The following is a 23914-nucleotide window of genomic DNA, read 5'->3' on the forward strand; positions in this document are numbered from 1 at the left end:
GTTAGACCTCCTTGTCCTGACTCTTTGAATCATAGCTGTTTCCTAGATCTTCTGGACTTTGTGTCTACACCAGCATCTATAATGTGGATTAGCACCCACAACACCCAATGCACAGGTCTTCTACCTAGCCTCATTCAGCCTCTCCTGTGTCTCTACCAAGACCCTGCACTCCGATAATCATTTAACTGGTTTCCTACAGCAGTGATCCAGATACGCCGCTGGACGTTCATAGGCAATTACTTCATGTGGTTGGAAGTGATTTCTTTCTGAAGTCATGCTCATTCACTACATTAGTACTCTCAAAATATATTATTGTTCTCCTCCCCTAACTTCAATGAGACACCTAATTCAGTGCTTAGTACATGAGAAGGACTCAGTCAATGTTTTTTGAATAAAAGAATAGATAAATATATTAAATGGAGGCCATCAAAAAACCCTTTTACTGCCCTATCAATGTACCTTATGCTCACAGATGTGATTTCTTAATTGTCCCCATGCCAGTGACGCATATGCCTCATCTTGTGATGAACACAAATGTAGTGGTGAACACAATTTTCACTAATAACAGACTGGAAATAGCCAAAGCCATCAAATATCTGTAGCCAAAGAGCTCCACATCCACGTGTCAAAGGAGAAGCAGATGGGTCAACCTCCTTTGTGACACAACTTCCCAAAAGTACTAAAATAATGATTCATTTTACAGACATGAAAAACATAGCAGGAAATGGAATAACACAATTTTAATTAGAAACATTCAGATTTACTCTTAATTTAATTCAGCTGCCCAACAGCCATGGTTAGATTTGCATCATGATGTATTTTCGATACTATCTATTTTCGTAAATGTAAACTTTCCTGAATATGGTTCTGATGGATCCTGACATTTTAAAATATGTCCTATTGTCCTTTTCTGTGCAGTAGACCAAGCATAGAGTGTTCACTCCTATATCATTGTCACTGTACTATCAGACCAGATGGCTACTTCATCACAGAATCAAGAATTAGGAATAATTTATGCTGTTCCTTGCTCTAGAATATGAAAATAGAAAGCATTTGCTGCACACATACTCATGAGGAGCAGCTTGACCCAACAGTAACAGCTTCATCGGAGGACATTTGGTGCTGTGGCTGCACCATCTTCAGGAACTGGATTTCGTTCTATGGAGCCCTAAGCTCTCAGGTCATGGAGAAAATTATTGAAGCATGTGAGTCCGTGCTTCACCTAGTAATCAAATTAAGCCCAGAGAGCCTCCTTGTTGAGGAAAACAAGTTGCAATAAAACAGTTCTAAAATGGGAAAGATTATATCTGAACCTTTCATTGTTTCATATTCAAGGATTTCTCCCCTTCATAGGAAAAAAATTACGAATGTTGGCTTAATATTCAGAGCAGTTGTTTTTGTGTCTGTGAACATTAAATGTTAGAAACGGAAGAGCTATTTATCTTCAGCTGGCTGAAGAGAACAGTGGAAATTTTTCTTTATTGGTCTATAAATAAGCAAAGTCTGAACACACCCTTTATTGGGAGAGGGAGTCACGGCAACTCATTCCACATATCAACTGGCTCGGCAGGATTTCTGTATTTGATATGGTCATAAGCATGCAGCTAGTGACATAGACAAAAGGTTGTCTTCTCAAACTATCAAACACATTTAGCCCTAGGACCAACTAGTACTCCCCAGAAACTAGTATTTCCCTAGAAAGAAAAATGCATATAAAATCATAAGCATTTCTAACAGGTGTTATTGTTGAGAAAAAGCTAGAGAAATCAGCGACGTATCACTTAACAAGATCAAATGAATGGCGGTTGGTTTCTTTGTAAAATCATTTATTATCAACAAAGAAATGTGAGGCACTTGGGCTTTGTTTACATAGTGCCAGAAAAAGCTGGTTAACTCAGTAGAAAACAAGCAAACACCTCCCCCAAAATATCAGTTAAGATGCCTATTTGAATTCTACAAACCAAAGATCGGTTGCATTAATTTTTTATTTATCAATTGTTTGTGGTTGTGAACACGTAGGAAAGCCATTGAAAATGTCTCAACTAAATGGGCAATATAATCTGTTCTTCCTATATGAATCTGTTTAATTTGTTCATGTATATTAACTTTTTCAGATTAGATAGCCCACAAAAACAGACAGCTGCACTAGAGGAATTTAGTTATGTAGGCAAAATTAAAAGGCTATCAGTGTGAAAAGTGAGAACTGACAGAAAGCCTAACAAATTGGAAAGAATAACAGGCAGCTAGCAAGAATCACATTCCCTTTCCAAGAAAGGAACTCTTTCTGCCTGTTCCCTGTATGTGATTTGAGGCTTATACTCATATTAATGATAATACCTCTTCCATCAATATCTTGGATTATTACCAGTGTCTGGGAGAAATTTTATTGGCTGCCGCAGTTCACTGAAAATTAATTGATGTGACACACTTACTCTACATGAACTTGGAAAAAAGTCTATGGAGTGAGTGATTTAATTCATTTTATGTTAATTATAAATTATGCCAGGAAACACTATTACGGATGGACTTGTTTCCAGCTTACATTGCATGTGTGAGCAGTTTGTACTTCCTACATGCTGAATACCCTGACTTTGACTGACTAATACCTTAGGAAAGGCATTCATTTGGCATTCTCACTAATATTTGCAATGTGGCATGTCCTTAAACAAATTAGGCCAGGAGGAGGCAGCAAAATGGCCCACTTATCTTTATTTGTAACTTAACCAACATTATGGGAGACAACATCCAAATTGGGCAATTTAAAACTTTTACTTACTTTCTGTATATATGTAAATAATCTCCTGAGTGTTTCAGAAAACTGAAAAGGAAGAGGGTGGAGGTAGGGTGGGGAGTGGCTGCCAAATCAAGCTGAAAATGAAAGATGACTTTAGAAAGAGAATGCAGAGTTGCTGGTGGCACATTAAGGTGGTATGCTGAAGAACTCTTTATTTTCATTTCCTGTTTGATAGTGCTGATGAGTAGATTCCTCTCTATTCTCCCTCTCGGTGAGCGTACACTAATACTTTTATTAAAAGGAGTCCATCAGAATGGGGTAGTTGTTATGCAGGAGCAGTAGCTCACATAATGGGGGATGGCATTTCTTTCCACTCGTGCTGCTCCGCTGGTTCTAATAGCAACCTGGAGCTCAATTTCCTCCTCAAGAACATTGCATTTCATGTGGAATGTCAATTATTAAAATGCAGTGTCCCGTGTCTTACTTCTCAGTAGATGAATTCATTTGCAAAACTTGCTAATTTATGCAAATGATCCTTAACCTGTAACTGCCTGGAACCTATTTTAGCATTTCTAGCAGCCTTTGGCAGCTCGGAGCCTAGATGCGGGAAGGAAATCCATTAATGCAGAATTTGTCAGTTCTGTCATCATTATATCGGTTATTGAGTTGTTAAAAAAAAAAAAAAACACCAACAACAGATAAAAATGTGTTATTAAGTGGAAGCCAGCTGACAGCTAGAGCTGAAAAATCTAGAGATTAAATTAAAGATAAACCAGGATGAGAGGATCTGATACCTGCATCTCCTGACACCCCTGAGTAATGTTAGATGCTAATGACCTCTTTTCTGGAAGAAACTAACTGGTTAATAACCCAAAGAGGGTCTATCAGCTACTGACTAAGACAGATCCAGATAGTGAGCAGATAAGAAATTTCTTATTGGGAGTAAGAGCCAAATTGGCCTGGATTTTAGTAAATGCAACACACAAAAGGAACTGTATACAGTTTTTATTTTTTTAGTCACGGTTACATGAAAGATGAGGCAGCAAAAAATGGGATGCTGTCAAGAAGGGGGTTGGTGTGTGTGCGTGCATGCACGCATGTGTGCTTGTGTGTGAGAGCATGAGGCGGTACAAGAGGGCCCGCTGGTACTTCTGTGTCTGAATGTGTGTTCCTGCAGGTACCTCATACATCACATATCTCGCAGCTTTCCTCTGAATCGGTTGAGCTTTGTACATCAATGGGGCTGTATTTTAATCAATAGTTTGGAAAAGACATACTACAATTTTTACCCCCCGTAGCCCTCACGTACTGTGACACAGTCACTTTTCATGAACCATGTTGAAAAAGGGCTTTCTGCAAACCTCAGAGCTGCAGGTCAGGAAGATTCAGATTTCTGGCCTGGCTTCTGCATCCACTGGACCTATATCTATTGTTTTTTTTTCCATGTTCTTCATTCTAGCAAGCTTACAAAGGCCAGTGAGCAGACTGATTTAGATTTAAATTAGCCAGGAAAACTTGACAAGGGAAGCAGTGTGTGTGTGTGTGTGTGTGTGTTTGTGTTTGTGTGTGTGATGCACAGGTGAGCTCTAGTCTGGACACTCAGCCTGGGCCATCAATGCAGACTCTACCAAGCAGCCCCTCTGGTCTCCTGCACCTCACTGGCCACTGGCCACTGTTTTGGGGGATTTCCTTTGTTCAGCTGAGCATGGCCTCTGACTTACCTGAATCCATGCTGCACATACACAGTTACAAGCTGCCCCCATAACCCGATCTTCTGACTGCTGTATTTTTGTATTTTTTTTTTCTTTCAAGTGTACCAATAGTTGCAAAGCGGGTAGGGGCATTTGTTGTGGATATTGGGATGAATTCTTTCAACTCCTCAATGGATTCCAATGAAAGAGGAAAAAAAGAATCTGCCCTTGGTAAAATGGACAATTGCCACTTCAAGGAATCTGTCCAAGGTCCAGAATATCATAAGAGAGTACATATTTAATGGCTCACTTTGCTCCTATTTCTTTCAGAACTGTGTCTCTTTAAATCTACTGAGGAAGATATTCCTTCTGGCCCACAGGATGCCAAAATGACTTGATGATTTATTTATGCAGCACTTGGCAGCCTATAGTCCAGATTGTGGCTGAAGCTGAATTTTATGAGCCTTCCCCTAGTGAGTGTATTTTAAAATTATATTAAAAGTATATTTTTTGAAAACCTCAGTCATGTTTGGCCCAGCCTCGGGCCCTGAGAACGACGGTGATAGGACTAAGGAATTAATATTACTAAGGACCTGGCTGGTGAAATTTTTACTGTGAGAGCTTAGAAGAGTGTTAAGCTTTCATTTGGGGAAGGAAAAAATTGTATTCAAACGTAAATGCTTTAGTGATATCAAATGTGACCTTTCCTATTTGTAGCAATTCATCTGGTCACTCAACGGCTATTTATTGGGCTTCTCACTATGTTCCAGAAGTATTCGAAGCCCAGGGGATTGTGGCAAAAAAGACAAACACTGCTCCGTCTCCCCTGGAACAGACATTTCAGAGGAGGGAGGTGGATGATAAACAGGCAAGTAAATACTGTAGTTGAACAGAATGGTTTCAAATCACAATAAGTCCCATGTAATAAACACACAGACTATGTCACAGGACTTTGAGCTGAGAACCCCTTGAGGTGCAGTGACTTTCCATGTTTGCCTGAAAGGATAGCTTCTTTATGTTAAATCAGAAAAGCAGGGTGGGCACAGTGGTTCATCCCTGTAATCTCAGCACTTTGGGAGGCTGAGGCGGGAGGATTGCTTGAAGCCAGGAGTTGGAGACCAGCCTGGGCAACAAAGGCAGACACTGTCTCTACAAAAAATTTAAAAATAGCCAGGAGTGATGGTGTGTGCCTGTAGTCCCTGAGGTGGGATGGGGAGTCATAGGGGGCAAAGGCATGGGAAGGAGGATGGCTTGTGCCCAGGAGTTCAAGGCTGCAATGAGCTAGGATCCTACCACTGTACTCCAGCCTGAGCGACAGAGCGAGACCCTGTGTAAATAAAAAAGAAGAGGGTCTAGCAAAACAATTCCCTGGACAATTTTACTTCTGCAAAACCCAGCCCAAAAAGAAAATGTGTTGTGAAGTTCAAATGAAAGAGTTTAGACCAAGAGATGAGTTGATACCAAGGTGGTCAGGCAATGTAGTTCCAGGAGCAGCTTGTAGTTTGGCATCGTGCGTTTAAACTTTACAGGATCAGTGATTAATTGTTGTAAGGAGGCCCAAGTTTACAAAGCCTGAAATAAGGCCACAGGGGCAGGGTTTTCATTGATGGGTAATAAAAAATGACACAGCAAGGATAAGAACTTAAAATCCTGGGCAGTCTTCATTGAGAATTCTTCATAGTAATACCTCATACTTGCACACCACTTTATGTTTTTCTTTTAAGTACAAGTCACATTTTATGGCCTTTGATTTCCACATCAATCCTGTAAGTTATTGCAATCCGCATGTTAGATGAAAGAACTACTTCGTGGAAGAGACATACAGCTTTACAAAGGTAAAACTGGTCTCTTTATCATAGTCAGCTATTCACTCAAAAATGCAGATGTGATACCTCACAATTTTAAAGGAATAATTATTTGTGATTGCATTGCACTCTGCTTCTGTAGCCAGTTGTAAGTGAAAACCTCTGGTAGTCCATAATTTTGTTCCAAGTTTTACCCCATTTTTATGTGGATTTTTTAAACTGAAGTTATGCTTTCAAAATACAAAAACAAGTACTTAAATAAGCAAATGGGCATGGCAGATGCTTCACGTGGTCCTATCTCCCAAAAAAGCTGCTTAAAACTATGGCTTGCTGTGGAGTCAAGTAGACAAGGACTCAAATTCAAAGACATAGTCTGGCTTTTATTCCTGACAGTGAGATAGATTTTCCTTAATACTAAAACTAAAGGTAAAAAGGAGGCCTGCAATTGTGTCTAAGTCAAGGCCAGAGGATATCAAGGGCCTTGTCATTACTGTTAAAAAACCACAACCAAGAACAATCACCATAATCTAGACCTTTGCTGAAGAACTGCTGGCCGAGGAACAAAAAATTAATAATTCAAATTAAACTCACTTAAATCATTTTGCTATCCCTTTTGGTAAACAAAGACCTTTTCTTAAAACATAAAATTTTAAGGAATTTATCCTTTTTAATGGAAAAGATGTGATTATTACCATGTAATATTGATTGAATGTCAAAAGCATTTAATTTATTGGGTACTGGTAATACAGAAAGATAGTGCAGAGAAAGTGAAATTAGACACTTTCCATAAGTGTCTAGTCGTAATTCAACAGATACTTAACACTCTTGCTAACATGAATCTATCATCTGTAAACTTTCTAGTGATTACCTTTTTAAAAAAAATTCATATTGTGTAATTTCTTCACAATGTATCAGTGCCCAAGCCTTTTGAGTAAGATTGCTTTCTGAGAGTTATGTGTGTGTTATTGTTTCACTGAAGTTACTTAAGCATAAATTTGAGCCACAATTACAGTTATTTTGTAGTACAAAAGTGTTGGGGCAGAAGGTTCCATCTAATAGGTGTCCCTTTCTGTCCCATACACAGCTACACGCTATGCTGAACCGACTGGTAGGGTAAACTTGGGTGTGGTCAAACCTCATACTCTTGAGAATGTGGAAGAATCCTCCCTGCTCTACTTCAGTCAAGGCTCAAGGTGCCCTTTCAGGGTGATGATAGAGTCTGGACCCCATGTACGCCATGGCTGACACTCGGAAGCAGTTTTGGACAGGCAGGTTCATTTAATTTCAGAGGAGGGCTCCTTAATTCACTGAATGTCTGGATCTCCTGGGGCTTTATAAGAGTTAATCTCATCCAGTGCCAAAGCCCTTGGGGTTTTTTCCTACTGTTTGAGACTATACTTCATTAGTCTCATCCTCTTCTGTGTGTTGTTTCTTTGGTTATTCTAGAAGATCCCAAGTAAAAGCTCCAGGCGGCAGTCAGGAGTTCTAAGCAGGTGACAGTCATAGTATTGATGGAAAGGGCTGGCTTTGGAATCAGCTAGATCTGGATTTGAATCTCAGCCTTACCACTTCCTGTGTGAACTTGGGCAATTATTACACTCCTCTTTGAGGGTCAGTTTCCTTACTTGTAAACAGGAATAATTATGTCAACTTTATAGGACAGTGTGAGGATTAAATGAGGAAAAATAAAAACCAGCACACAGCATCTACTAAGTGCTCAAAACTGCAAGCTCTCTTACCTCTTGAGGACCTTGCCTTCTAAATATATCTCCATCTCATACATCACTTCAAGTCACAGGTATACAAGTGGTTTTAATGACTCAGTTTCATCTGCTGCATATTTCGTCTAAAATTTCTAAGTACTTCACTGCTACAGTGAAGCCTTCCTCTTATGCCATCCTTGGATTTCTTGCTCTAAAGCCATTGTATAAATGAAGACATATAAAACAATATTAACTCCCCTCCAACAGGGTTTAAGTGAAACTCATCCACCTTATCCTGTGACATATGGTGTAATGGGGGATGGGCCTCCATAGATTACCCTCCAAGGTGAGATTCAATTCCATTTTGAAGTTAAGACTTGATTAGGATCTTTGGCATGCTAAAGCCACAGTTCAAAAAGTAAAAATCTTGGGCTGACAGTTGCATAGGTTTGTTGTTAATGCCATGGAAAATAATCAAGTTTATTTAACTAATAATTCATTATTTTCCCATCAAGGACAGCCTTGTCACTTTCACAGAGAGGGATTTGGTCCCTTTGAATTAATGTGATTTTTGTAGAGGCAGGATTCTGAATAGACTCTGTGTTTCCTATAGCACAGCCTATTTTCCTAACAGCTATCTAGACAGGATCAGTGTTGTTACTTCGAGAGTTACACAATGGAATAGGGGGGAGTTATAGGTAATCCCTTCTTCTGAACTAGCTTGAAATAAAAATTAAATGGGCCTTGAGCATTTGTGAATTGCAGTGTTTCATTGGGGCCATGGAACACTAAGTGAGGCTCAGAAACAGGGTGTTAATTCAGGCCTAATCATTTAATTCCACTCTGTTATGTGCTGTATTTATTGCCCTCCTGGATCTGTTTTCTATGGCCTGATAAAGAGACAGTGATTCTCCAAAGCTCAGTCAGGGACCATTTTATTTATATCGTTAGTTCAATAAAAGCACTGGCTTCAGATTCCCGCTGTTATTTTCTGTTTTGTAGCCCTGTCATTAACTATGAAAATGCTGATGGGGTTTTCATCTCCTGGGCTGGAGTTGCTTTGGTTAAATGGGGGCTCGTAAGAAGAGGGGAAGGTCAGGACTAGATGGACTGTAGAAAAGTTAAGTTTGGTGTAACCAGATGCAGAGTGACTGGGAGGCAACTTGGGTTTTAGGAGCAAATACAAGCCTTTCATTATTACGTGTGTTAGTGTGCTGAAAACTTGATTGACACTTTTAGAGCAAACTTGGGGCTTTTAAGATGTGATTCTGTTTGTGAACCAGACGTGTTTCAGAGTTTTTAAAGGTCAAATCTTTCTGCAACTCTTCACAAAGTGAAAATTGTTCTAATTTTGCACAGAAGGTAACAGAATATAGCTCTAAAGTTGTTTATATATGTCAAGCAAAGAAGTGGTGAAAAACAACAACAAACATCAATGGGATCACACATCAGATCCTCTTTTTTTTGAAAATAGTTTTTACTGTATACTTTTATTGTTTAGCCAACAGTCTCTAAAGTGTTAGAGAGTTCCAGAATAAGAAAATGATGATGGGAAACAGATTTATAGAGGTCACTTGAATTAATAATATGGCAATCAGAAGCTAACACAGGTGCATTAACATAACATACTGTGTAATTACCAGTGTTTCCAATGGAGTTAATGGGTAGTTATCCATGTAACAATAGACATTATTTCATAGCAGATATGCAGTTAGCTCATCTCATTGGTGCGTAGAGCACAAATGAAGCAAATCATCATTATTGTTTCAACACTAAAAGATGAAGACATTTTGAAGACTGATGGGCCTCTTTATCAGACATACTATGATATTTTTAAGACGGTCTAAAGCACACATTCAGTAAGTAAATGTGAGAGGCATTCAGCAACTAAATGTGAGAAATGTTAACAGTCAGTAGCTTCCATACCTATGCTGGTATTTAAATGTTTGGAGCAATTAGCATGGTAGAAAGTTGTTCTGGGGGATGTGGTTGAAATTGCATGAGCAAATTTGCACAGAAGTATACATCAATAACCAAAGTTATCACATTCTCATTGAAAGATAAGAAATGAATATTCATTCATTTTACCAACAAAGATCTGTTGACCACTTTCTATAGGAGATAAACAGCTAACAAGTTAGGTCATGCCTAACTCTCCTAAGTACAGTGAGATGAATTGCAGGGGCTGGAGGGACTGTGCTATATATGAGGACATCACTTAGTACTTTAGAATGTATGGGTCAGGCCAGGTGCAGTGGCTCACTCCTGTAATCCCAGCACTTTGGGAGGCAAGATGGGCAGGTCACTTGAGGTCAGGAGTTCAGGACCAACCTCGCCAAAATGGCAAAACCCCATCATCTCTACTAAAAATACAAAAAATAAAAAAAATAAAAAAGCCGGGAGTGGTGGTGCATGCCTGTAATCCCAGCTACTCGGTGGGGCTGAGGTAGGAGAATCTCTTGAACCCTGGAGGCGGAGGTTGCAGTGAGTTGAAATTGCACCAGTGCATGCCAGCCTGGGCAACAGAGTGAGAATTCATCTCAAAAAAAAAAAAAAAGAATTTATGAGTCACTTTATTATGCAGTATTACATTTGATCTTCAAAAGAACCTTGTGAAGTAGAAAGGCCAGGTGTCTTCATTTTACAGATGTGGAACTTGAGCACATGTGTCTGGTTCAAGGTCACTTATCAAGAAAACAGTAGAGTCAGGTCTCCTCATCCCTAATCCAGAGCAAGTCCGCTAAATAAAGATTGAGAGAAGCTATATTTAAAAATGACAAATAGCTCCACTCCTGTCTCCGTGAGTTCTAGCCTTTTATGATTCTAGAATAAATGTCAAATCTTGAGTTTTAGAGAGGAAAAGAGCTGGAATTAAAAAAGAAAAAAAAAAAAGATTTCAAAGATGTGGGGAGTGCGTGGGAGGAGGCTGGAGAGATGGTAAAGGCATTGGAGGCCAAATAACTAAGGGAGGGGAGGAAAGGGTGGTGGCCAGACGTGCAGCACCATGGAGATCAGAGACAGTGCCAGGCACAGTGGGCTTGCCCAGAAAGCTGTGGGAAATATGTATTGAATAGTAAACAGCACCCAGATGGTGGAGGCTTTGACACAGAATTTACTTGGGAGGAAGTGAAGAGCCACTGACAGTTTGGGACAGGAGAATGATGTCACAACAATGACCTTTTGCAATGATTAGTTTAGTGGTGTGCAAGAAAAAGTAGCTATTGTTGGCAAAGACACTAGAATTGTCCAAGCATGAGAGAGAACCTAAGACTACAAAAGAGAGCATACAGCCCCAAGGATTTAATAATTCTCTGGTGAATTAGAAAAACTATTTTTAAATGTTGTAAAGTATTCAAATAAATCAATCACAGCTGCTCACCCTTCTTGAGAAATAGCTCCAAATTAAACTTGGCTTTTAACAGACATGAAAAGGAAAATTAGGCAACCATCTAAAATCCAGGGCACACCCTATACTTCATAGGGGCTCAATTTGTTTTTCTTATGTTGATGAAAATATTATCTAAGTCAAGCAAGAAAAACATTTCTCTAGGATGCTAGCTTTTCAGATATCAATATTCTTATTAAAATATAATTTATAAGGTTGCTTTAATTCTCTATTTTAAATGTATAAATGAAATCAAATGAATGCTAAATTTGGAGGTCAATAGGGGATTATTTTTTCCTTCGTGAGCTAAGGAACAGAATAGGATAATAGTAGGAATAAAGGAATAACTTTAGTGTTTTGAATTGACTTTTCTAAAGTCTAGAGTCTTTATTATAGAGAATTCCACAAAACTTTGATATTTGCCAAGGGTCACAATGTCAATTAATCTAGCATCATGGCTTTAAGCGAAGCAAGATCTATTATTCCTAGACAGCCTCAGGCTAAATTCTGAACTAAGGTAAATTAGCTTTTAGACCCACCCAATTCTGTAGTATAAATTGTCACACTGGCTGGGTAAACTTGATGAGAAAGTTACTTAACATCTCTGGGCCTCAGTTTTCTCATCTGGGAAGTGGGGATAATAATAGTACTGCCTGCCCTCACAGGTGAATTCTACAAATGTTAGTCACCATTGAGAATCATTCCCAATCCTCTCTGTATACCCCTGCATTTCGTACATAGTGATCCTGGCCATCAGGATGTTCTCTCAGCAACACTTCATTTTCCCATCATTTGTGCTGCCTGCCCTGATGTTCCAGTTCATCCTACTCAGTGCCGTAATTTTGACTAAGTTGAGAACCTGCTGCATGCCGAGATGTCAATGAATGTTCACATATCTCCTTATCAACTTTTCCAGATATGTTGTTTGCATTTTAACAGGGCTTAAAAGCATTAAGCCAAACAGTGAAAAATGATATTAATTATAGGTTCCTCAATTGGTTAGTGAAGAAGATCATGACAGGGAGAGAGGGAAGAAGGGCCTAAATTGCCACCACACATAAGGTAGCCTCTGGGGAGAGTCTGAGCTTCTGGTGGTCCCTGAGTGACTCCATAATCAACACCTAATATTGTTGCTGCTCCAGCCATAAGCCTGGCTCCTAGATCCGAGGGACATCAAAGTTGGTCCTATCATCAGGAACATTTTTCTGGTTAATATAGAATGTGCCACCATCCCTTTCACATTCAGCAAACACAAAGACGCATCTTCTAGCAAAGGGCTGCGTTTTGGTGTCTAATGTTCCAGCTACAGTAAAAGCCCACTGGGTCTTTCTCCTGTGTTTATAAACACAAGCATTTAATCCACAGCTATGCCTCCAGTTGCTGAAGAGAGCTGCCCTGCATCCCTGCATAACGGGCTCTTTTCCTCTCAAACCAATTGTGGCACTTGCTTCCTTCGGCCCTGGTGCCTATCTACAGCTGTGCTTACTGAAGTGAGACTATAATTTGCTACAGCATGCCAGAGTATTAATAGACAATTATTTATTGCAAATTTGAACCATTTATACTGTTTACTGGCTGACACAATGTAAAATTTTGATCCAAATGTTAATGTGTCCATGACATTGCATAATTCTGTTCCACGCCATGGTTTTTCTCTTCTAAATGAATCGAATTTGCAGTACAAGGAAATGGCGTTTTTAATGGATGAATGATTTACAGCCTCAAACTTATAAAGCTATTATTTGTGTAACTGAGGGAGAATTGACTAATTGCAATAACACAGCAAATTAGACAAATTTAGGATTATACTGGGAACAAATTCATAGGGAGAAAAATGAAAATAACTTGCAAAGTTCTTAAAGGGTAAGTGAATAAATCTCACTTTAGCTTTACAGGGCAATTGTATTTTGAGGGGAGATCAGGTACCTTTGAGGCCAAACAGACTTATAAATATTCAATTGAGTAGAACATAGATAAAAATTACCTCTTCATAAAGAACCATATGTGTAGGAAAGAGCACTTCCAATTCTCCAAATGTTTACTGAAATTGCCTACACAAATGTTTTCAGCAGTTGGGTGAAAACAAAGAGCTTTACAGTTATGTGGTTTTCATGAAAAAGACACCAATTTTAGCATATTTACCTTCTATTTGTTGAGCATGCAACACAATGCCAAGGAAGAATGATTTCCTAATGGAGATCTTCATGATTTTTCAAAATAAAAAATGTGCATCAGCAAAAATAATATTTCTATCTTTCTGAGGTATTCCTCTTAGGCTGTTTATATTGATTCCTATTATTTTTTACCTCTACTCACAGAGAGATTGTTAAGATAAAAAGTGCTCAACACAGCTCTAATTAAGTCTGAGAGCTACACTAGATGTCTAAACACAAGGACATCCAAAATTAAGACTCCTTCCATGTTTTAGTCCATGGGGCTCCCACAAATTAATAATGAGAGAAAACTAATTTGGAGTTACTCCAAAAACATCTCACACATAAAATATTCATGTGTCAGTCCAAATTTCAGTTAACCCCTGAACAGTGCGAGGATTAGGGGTGCTGACCCCCATGCAGTCAAAAATTGTCGTGTGGCTGGGCACAGTGGCTCACATCTATAATCCCAGCACTTTGGGAGGCCGAGGTGGGGGGATTGCTTGAGGTCAGGAGTTCGAGACCAGCCTGGCCAACATAGTGAAACCCATCTCTACTAAAAATACAAAAATTAGCTGAACGTGGTGGTGCACACCTGTAATCCCAGCTACTTGGGAGGCTGAGGCAGGAGAATCGCTTGAACCCGGGAGGTAGAGGTTGTAGTAAGCAGAGATTGTGCCACTGCACTCCAGCCTGGGCAACAGAGCGAGACTCCATCTTAAAAAAAAAAAAAAAAATTCTCATGTAACTTGACTCCCGAAAACTTCACTGCTGATAGTCTACTGTTGACTGGGAGCCTTGTGGAATACATAAACACGTATTTTGTATATTACATGTATTATACACTGTATTTGTGCAATAAAATAAGCTAGAAAAAAGAAAATGTTATTAAGAAAATCATAAGGAAGAGAAAATATATTTACCATAAATGGGAGTAGATAATCATGAAGGTTTTCATCCTCGTCATCTTCACATTGAGCAGGCTGAGGAAGAGGAGGAAGAGGAATGGTTGGTTTTGCTGTCTCAAGGGTGGCGGGGGTGGAAGAGGAGGCAGGAGAGGCAGGCACACTCCATGTAACTTTTATTGAAAAAATTCCAAATATAAGTGGACTCTCACAGTTCAAACCTGTGTTGTTCAAGGGTCAGCTGTGTATACAAAATGGCCTTCTCTTCTCTAATGGCAAGACCCTCCCTCCCACTGGCTTTAGTGATTGCTTCCTTGGTTTTCTTTCCTGTTCCCTGCAACCAGTAGCATCCTCTTCGAGTCTGTTCTCCACAATTCAACTAATGATCCTCTTTCTCAAATATATGCCTTGTCTTGCCTCTCCTCTGCATAAACCCTCACCAGAAAGATCAGGATAGAGAAATACTTTATCATGGTGTACACAGTCCTTCTAGACTTCACAGTGGATACCTTGCCACCTTCTCTCTTGCTGTTTCTCCCCTTTCTCTTATCCTCCAGTAATCTCCAGATGACTTGTAATCCTTGGAAACAGGCTTTGTGCTTATCTCTAATTTCAGGGCCTTTGTGCGTTCCTGATCCTTCTCGCTTTGTGAGGCTTTCCCCACCCTCTTTGCTTGGCTCTTACTGATGCTTCAAGAATGGTTTGGATGACCTCTTCCCCGGGAAACCTTGGTTGAGCCCACCAGTCAGTCAGCTTCCCCTTGGCTTCCCCTACTTCCCATCACTGTGTTGCCACACTCAGTTTAGAACACTGGGTCTTCAATCACTTTCTCCCCTGAGCTAGAAGCTCCTGGAAGGCATGACTTGTCTTCTTTACTGGGCTTAACCACACCCAGCAAATATATGAGGAATAAGTGAAAGGTATCTTGAATACCTACTTTGTTCCAGGCACTGAACAAGGTCCTGGGGGAATACAGAAATGGTTTGTGTGTGGTCTCTTCTCTCAAATAGAATAGCTTATAATTCAGTAAAGGTTGTATAAGAAATCCAGAAACAACAGCAGAATATGGTAAGAGCCACAAGAAAGGCAGGAATTGCTATAGGGTTTCAGAAAATTGAGATTCATTCTTTAAAAACCGCTGTCTTCTCTTTGTTTCTCTCTGTCTCACTCACTGAATCACTTTGAAATAAAGCAGACCTCGAATTAAATCCACATTCAACCACTTATTAACTGTGTGACCTCAGACAATTTATGTAAGCTTCAATTTCCTCATCTGTAAAATGAAGATAATAATATTTACCTTACAGGGTGCAGTGAAGATTAAGTGAGATTGTGCAAAGGGCCAAGAGCATAGAAGACTCAGCAAATGGCGTTGAGAATATTATTTCAAGGCAATGTGCCACTTATTCTCTCAGAGCTGCTCCACTGTACTTCAAGTTTTATTACTCGGCATCTCATATTTCAACTATTAAAAAGATATCTTTAGTGTAGGAATCTTATCTACACATGGCAAATAGCTTGTTTTCAAAATAGGACACAATATACTACTCAGTTTTTTCCAATATTGATTGTAAGTTAATATTTGGAAGGGCTTCCTTGCTACTGATAAGCTTGAATTTGGGGCTTTTTGAAATTTTAAGGATGCAAGGATGGAAACCGTAGCTTACACTCCACAGGTTGTCAAAGACTTTTTGCTGAATTTAAATTGCCAAACTTAAAACATCTGATTTATTTATGCAGTACATATTTATTGGGTTCTTGGATAGACCCTCTTGCTGTATCCATCTTTCCTTCCACAGACCTCCATCTCAAATGGAAAAGTATCGGGGGAAATGGAAAGCAGCAACCAACTGCAGCAATGTAGACAAGTAGTGAAGTGAAGCAACGACTGGTTGAAATTGAATCAGATTTTAGTGTCAATTATAGTCCCCATGTCAGAGTAAGGACCAAACACCATTTCTATAACTTATATGATAAATTAAGCCAAGACAATTATCTACTACATTAATACTGGATTCAGGGTTGTATACTGGTCAAGAGTTTGGGTTGCAAAATTAGACCTGTATAATTGTGATTTTGTACAAATTACTTAGTCTTTTTAGACTCCAAATTCTTCAACCATTTCATGGGGATTGTAAAACTGACCTTGTGAGGTTGCTTTGGAAGTCAATTGAGATAATGCATATAAAACACTTAACACACACAGAACTCATCACATGGATATTTTCAGTATCATTTTGAAGATGTCATGGACGTGGTGGCATTTTAAAAAACATTAAGTTAAGGGCACCTGTTTGAGAGACAAGATGATTGTATTATTGTTACTCAGCTGAATGCTTAGTCCATACTCATTGGACAGTGTGATCTTGTATTCCTGCAGGCTGCCCAAGAATGGGGCGGGTGTGAAACATGCATTCAAGAAACAGGGTCAATAGATCTGAAAGTCTTAACTAAATCAATGCAAATAGAAAGTTTGAATTACTACTAAAATAACCAGCTACCACCTTCTGTACATGCAAAATTGCAACATGGAAATATTAATTAAAAAGGAAAAATTTGGGGGCTCTATCATGAGAAGCTAGTTGTTTGGCTCAGTCCTCTGCCTTTACGAAAAGCCTCAAATTAGTTTGTGAGAATTTTATTCTAATCTGCAGTCACAGAAACACTCTGACAAGGCTGAAAGAAAATAGACATCAGACAAATTTCAACTCAAGTTCCCATTTTGGAACAAAGCTTGCAGCACGTTACATTAAGAAATATTACTTACACATCATTTAAATATCTTCGGAATAATACAATCATCTTGTATTAAATATTTTGTGTTAAAGGCATTATATTTGTTAATTTTATTCATTGAAAATATGCAAGTTATATAACCCTATTTAGATGCTTCTTCACTTTTCAATACTCAGAGCCTCTCAAATTACAAGTATCCTGGGCCACTCTCTTGACCGCTATGGTGTTTCAGCCTTCCCAATGCCTTCATCTAGTTCATGCCTGATTTTGAGCAATGGGGGGAACTATCCCGTATTCATATTAAATATATTTATTTTACTTTCACATCTCATTCAAGAAGAGAAGCCAGAAACAGGAATATATTGTTTAAGAGCCAGTTTTAAATTGTGTCCAATGGAATAATTCCATGGGAGTTGCGTAGGGCTTTGTCACTGATGTACATCAAGAAGAATTCAGATTTTATATTATTTGTTCTAAACCAGAACATTTTACTTATTATTCATAATGCATGTTGAAAGCAGACACCAAAATGGCTCATTTGGAGCCTTTTCTTCTCGCCTGCTAATGCACATTAACGCCAGTACACATTCTGTATTATAGATCCATAAAATGCATTTGCATAATATTGAAATTATAATCCCAAATGTGTACTAAAAACCTTTATGAAAAATTGTCACTGCTCAGCTACTATACAGTGGCTAATTTTTAATCTTAGCCTCTCAGCTGCGAGTAAAGATGGGGTGTTCTTTAAATAAAAATCTCAGGAGTAAGATCCTGGAACCTTAACTCTCCCCTGTTTTAAGTAGGCTGTTTTTAGGGGGAGAAATAGACTATCCAAAGTGCTAAACAGCTGCCTCCATGGTGATTCTGGTATTTTGTGGACTGATGTCTTGAATTTTTAGATTAGGTGAGAGTATCTTTAATTAACCTGCCTTGCATCGCCAATGGGATGATCGAAAAAGCCCTCTGGAGCAGAATCAAAGTGGCTGAGGTGGCAAATATTTTAGCAGAGAATACTACTGGCCACTGCTTCTTGAGTGCCACCTATGTCCTCAGTGCCACAGTGGACCTTGGAATAAATTATAACAGTGAACCCTCACAATAATTCCGTGAGCTAGCTAGCTGTCCCTGATGGAGACATTGAGACTGAGTCTCAGAGAGGCTAAGCACTTGCCACATCTCTCATTTCTCCAATGTAGACCCTATCTGTTCCATATTCTAACTGCTGTATCTAAGAAGAGTGTTTAATTTATATGTTTGAGTCTTCAAATGATTCCACAACTGTGCTTTCAAATACTTCCCAGAAAGTTCTAGATGAGACTTTCCAAAATTAACATCACAAAATTACATTTCTACCAGGCCTTTTTGACATATACTTTAATAAGGGGAACCCTGATAAACAGGCTGAATTCTCACCTTGTGCACAGTGGGGTCCAGTCGGAGAGTGGCCCTGCATTTCCTCTGTGGAGCTGGTCATCTCTTGGTCACGGGACCTTCTTGCCTTTTTCCATGGCCCTAGGCAGAAGTTTACCCTCTGTGTGATGTCAGGCAGTTCTACTCAGTTCACCAAATTGTGAAGTAAGGAAATGTTCCCTGGTGCCCTCATACCAGACTCTACCTCCTTTTTCCTCTTCTCTGTCTTCGGAAATGTATAGCTGCAGGAGGGGAACAAGAAAACATAAGTCAAGCAGGCATGTCCCCGTGTCCCCCACTCTACTCCCACCCTGCACCCTGCTATAGCCATCTGATCCTAGTGGCTTTTTTAAATATAAGAATCAAGGAGGGAACCAGAGATAAGACAGAATGAATTCCCTACTTTATATGGGGGGTTTTGGTTTGGAAAAGAATTCCCTTATTTTCTCTTAATCATTTATTTAATATTCATTTATTTGATGTTAATAGATATTATACACAGTACTAATGCCAAAGGTATAATAGTTCTAAAATTATTTTTTATGCTGTGGAAAGTATGTCTCTCTTCTACTCCTTTTTGAAAACATACAAACAATAGCGTAGTATATGTGATATATTGCACCTCATTTTAAAAATGTGTATCTTAGAAATCCTTTTTTACAAGGCCATGTAGAGCTACCTCTTTAACACAGATATGCTATAACTTTTTTAACCAGTCTTCTTTTGATAGATATTAAGGATGTTTCCAATTATTTGCTATTAAAAACATTGCTGCAATAAATCATGAATCCATAAGTCATTTGGAAATGTATCAATAGATCTAAGAGATACAGTCCTGGAAATGTAATTGTAGGGTCACAGGACAAGCACACTTTTAATTTTGGTAGATTCTGAGAAATTGTCCACCCTAGAGATTGTACCAATTTAAACTCCCTCTCCCCTCAACCCACTAGCAGCAGTGCACGAGAGTCCCTTAGTTTAACCCTTTAGATCAAGAGGTTCTGGTAGGATATGGCTAAGACTTGAGAGAAGGCGGACTTACGGGAAGGTCGGAGAGAAGCCTGGCTTTGTGGACTGAATGTCTAACCTCTTCTCAGGCAAGCTACAAAAGAAAAGGACTAGGAAACTCTTAATAAGACCATTCTATTCATTTCAAAGACTCCGAAATAGTCCCAAACATATGGGTCTCATGTCTGCTGCTAAAAATTTCCAGGAGGTAAATTCCACAGCCTTCTTGGGTAAACTATTTGGCTTCTCACAACTCTTCTGACAGTCAGGACATTTTTCCTGATGTCTAATATAAATCTTTCCTGCCTACATCCACTTGTGGAAAATGTGTACTAATATTTCCCTAAAGCAATGCAAGTTCAACTGGCTAGATAACATTATGTGCTAATTTCATGGCTAAAGTATATATCCTCCTGTTTTGCTTTAATAGCAGGCATCTCTTAAGTCGTTTTTAGAAACGTTTGATGCCCACACAAGGGAACATGAGCCCTTTTATTGTGTCCCATCTTTGTTTTAGCTATGAACTTTACAAAGACTGTGTGTGTGTGTGTGTGTGTGTGTGTACTTTACTTTAAAATTCTGTAGTGCCCTCTTGTTTTCTTTTTCTCATATATTATAATCATAGAATTGTGATACCTTCTCATTAAATGCTGATTAACATACAGCTTTCTTAACAACACATTCAATATCACTTCTGCTGAAGGAAACAATGTCTGTAACTGAGAGGCGTGTAGGTCATTTCTGAGTATATCTTTCTCCTGCTGTCTAGATACAACAACTATTTTAGGAACATTTGGCATCCAAAAAATCCCAGCATTGTGCAAATTAAAACATCTGCTTATACTTTGACACTCTCATTCTTCAAAGGTTAGTTGGATTTGCGGTTGCTTTGTTCAACAAGACTGCTCTTAGAGCTCAAGGATGCACATTTAATTATTGGGAAGATCTGTTTGACAGAGTTGTGGGGGAAAAATCACCCATCATATTCAGACCAGCATTAACATTTTTATAGAACAAGATTGCCTGAGAGTCAAAGAAGAGGGGAAAACTCCAGGAAAATAAATATGAATCTATTTGGTCACTGGTCTTCTACTGATTTACAAGACTCCAGCAAACGACTCTTTGCTCTGTTCCCCAGAGCTCATCAGCTTGCTGTTAAACTGGCATTTCTGATTTCTGCCGAGGTGAAAGACAGCAAAGTAAACTCTGCTTCCAACAATAAATAACAGAAGGAGTTTTTCTTTTCATTCAAAAAGGCTTTAGATCACAGCAGACAGCTACAACCAGGTGCATTTAGCTACATTTGTCATTGCCACAAATGCAAAACATGTAAAGAATCTGTGGCAAACGGGTCAAGATCCAGCCTTTTTCTACCTTATTTTTTCATCTGTAATTGTTACCATTGCCATAGTGAAGGCCAAGGTGCCAGTAGTAAAGCCAGCATCTCCTGATTGGCTTATTTATTTATGCAAGTCATTGACGCTAGGTAGCAGATTGTACACTGGAAGGCTTTCTGTGTCTCAGGCCAAAGACTAGTAATCTTCTCCCTGGGCAATGCCGAGATAACACATGTCAAGAGGCAGCAGTGACTCGCAAGCCAACTCATCACTCACCTCATCCCATCACTGGCCTGGCCCACTCTCATTGCAGTCTTTTCATTGCCATTCCGAGGGGGCCTACAGACCTTAGCTGTTGCACAGGGAAGAAAGGGATAGGAGAAGGGGGAATGCATAACACATGCAGCAAGAGGGATTTGGTGAGGCAGGAACCAGCAGGTGAACAATGACTCATTTGGAAACATGCAGCTGGGTGTGTGTTATTTGCATATCAGAGACCCTTTGTTAAAGTGGCTTGCCCAGCTGTGTGGGCACATTGGTGAGGGGTGGAGGGGGTGCTGGTCAGAAGCAGAAGATGAATTCTCAGAGAAAACAGTGACTTCCTATCTAATTGGTGCACAAGTTGAGGATGGCATGCTCATAGGGGACCTGCTGCAGAAAAGCTGCATGCTTCTGAGATTTATTTTCCTTTTGCCAAGTATATTATTTCCAAACTCGTTTTTTCAAGATCTTGCAAATTCCCTTGAAAAGAAAAGATTTAACAGTTTAAGGAAAACAACAGCAAAACAAAAGCCATGTTGATGAGGGACAGAGATAAGGTTGGGTTTGAAATGAGTGAGGAACCTCGTAATGAGGTGTGCAGCTTTGTATATTAAGTGATTTCTCTGCGGTACTTTTCCAGATGTGATGGAATACATTTATTTTTGTGCTCATCTGAACTGAAATAATACAAATGAGAAACTAAAAAGATATCATTATGTGCAGAAGTAGGCGAAGAATTTAGAATCCCAATTCTGTAAGTTAACAGCTGTGCGTAAAGCAATTCGGAAATGCTTCAAGTCTGCAGGTTGCCTGGGAATCTCTGTCTAGCTCGTATGGACTGGTGACAATCTACGTGTGAATCCTGCATGATAGTTCAAGGCTACTTTATTTCAGGCAGAAATAAATAGCTGGTAGTAAGAAGTCTGTCTCCACCGAAAGCCTGCAGTACAGCTGAATACAGCCACTGCAGTAGTGCCATAAAACGGGATGAGTTTAAAACTACCAGATGGTACCCTGTACAGTGCCTGAAATAAAATGGAGAATTAGGGTGCCCCAAGGTGTGCACAGGAAAGGCAATTACATGAAATAAATGTGCCTTGGGCCTACAGGATGCTCAAGTATGCTACACAGGAGACATATAGTACATCTGGTGAACAGATTTTATCACACACTGGAAAGCCATAAAGCACGCCATTGAATATCGGAACCCCGTCTTACAATGACATTTTACCTGTGTTGCTATTCAGTGCTGTTTATTTTAAAAGGTGCTGTAATCTCAATGATGTGTTTTAAAAGCCTCCTTAACAATGTTTTCTACTATGTCCCATTTTGGGGGTACTTTCAATGCAATGAAAATCTGTGGACAAATAGCCACTCTGGTCACACGAGATCTTGTTTTTATTTCATTTATCTCATTGCTGATGTGATTTGAGTAATAGGATTGTACTTGTCAGCACTCCCCATTAGGGAAAATGCCAACATATTTTTAATGCTATTTCCCACATCTCCCTTGTACTGTCTGTAGCTTCACTAGAGTTTCCCTCTCCACCCACTCCTCCTTTTTCTTAACGTTCAAAGAAAAAGTGATTTTTTTAGTGGTGGGGGCTTGTGAGGAGGATTTGTTGGCACGGAGCCGTTTCTTGCTTCTTCCTCCACAGACGCAAATCTGCTTTCTGTTTGAAAATGGTGTGCTTCTCTTCCGTTGTGAAAATGGCTGAGGAACACATAACATTCATTATTGTTTTAAGAGTTGCTGTAATAAAATCCTCTCAGTACTTAAAGATAGTTTTAGTGTCCCTCCTAGGATTCATTCTAGCTTTGATAATTGGGTAATTGCATCCCCTCCCCCACCAATAAATATTTTCACCCAATTAAGTTTAAAACTATAATAAATTTTAAAGAATTATAGTCCAAAAATTCATACCCTAGAACCAGTATTAAGTATGAATATTTATCTTAAGCCATCAAGCAGTGCAGCCTGTTTAGATGCTCCCATACCTTCTGTGCAGCGTCCTAGCTCTCGAGAGCTGCTGCTGGCAGTGCGGCTTCCCTGAGTGCCAGGAAGACATGTGCCCTTTACTGCCTGTATGGTTTTCAGACAAAGCAATCCTTTACTTTCATGTTCCTGTCCTTCTTTGTTTCCATGCGGCATTATTAATTTGTCCACTCATTCATTCATTCATTCATTCATTCCTATCTTCAGTAAGTTCTAACTGAGTGATTGGGCCCGTGCTTATGATTGAAGCTGGGTATGGAGAGACACATAGTTGGACCAAGTGGCTGCCCCGACACAGCCCACAGCTTATTAATACCTTCACTCTCTCCCATTCACTCCACAAACCAATGCATCCAGATACATCTTCCAGACCTTTATTACAGGTTCACCCTCTGTTGCACAAGAGCATATACTCTCAACGCTAAAGGGCAACTAAATGACACAGGGCACTACCCTCATTGCTCAGATGTGTAACAAATGCAGAGTAGCACCCAGAAGACAGTCCAGGAGTTCACATTTCAAACTCCAGCCCAACAGAGACGCCAAACTTCCTGTTCCCTCATGTTGAAAATAGAAATTCAAGCACAGCCCCCAAAGCTGGTAGCTTTTGGCAACAGTAACACCTGGAGCTCTGGAGCCAGGAGCAAGGACAAAAGGGCACCACTGGCAAAGCTGAAGCTGAGGTCTGGGAGAAGGGAAAAGTGCAGCTACAGCAAGAATGAAAGAGGAATTGATGACTAGGAGAAGAAAGAGAGCCAAAAAGAACAAATCAGTAGGCCCAGCTGGT

General features: G+C 39.5%; 1 long non-coding RNA gene across 1 annotated transcript; it reads right to left on the reverse strand.

Annotated features, from left to right (window-relative positions):
• Positions 1-14393: 14393 nt before the first annotated feature.
• LOC134807993 (uncharacterized) lies at positions 14394-18767 on the reverse strand. Its single transcript, XR_010149798.1, has 3 exons — positions 18731-18767; positions 18529-18627; positions 14394-14454 (listed from the first exon to the last, which is right to left on the reverse strand). It is a non-coding gene; the product is annotated as an uncharacterized LOC134807993 (long non-coding RNA).
• Positions 18768-23914: the final 5147 nt, after the last annotated feature.

This window comes from Pan troglodytes, chromosome 13 (assembly GCF_028858775.2).
Source record: "Pan troglodytes isolate AG18354 chromosome 13, NHGRI_mPanTro3-v2.0_pri, whole genome shotgun sequence".
Lineage (NCBI taxonomy): Eukaryota > Metazoa > Chordata > Mammalia > Primates > Hominidae > Pan > Pan troglodytes.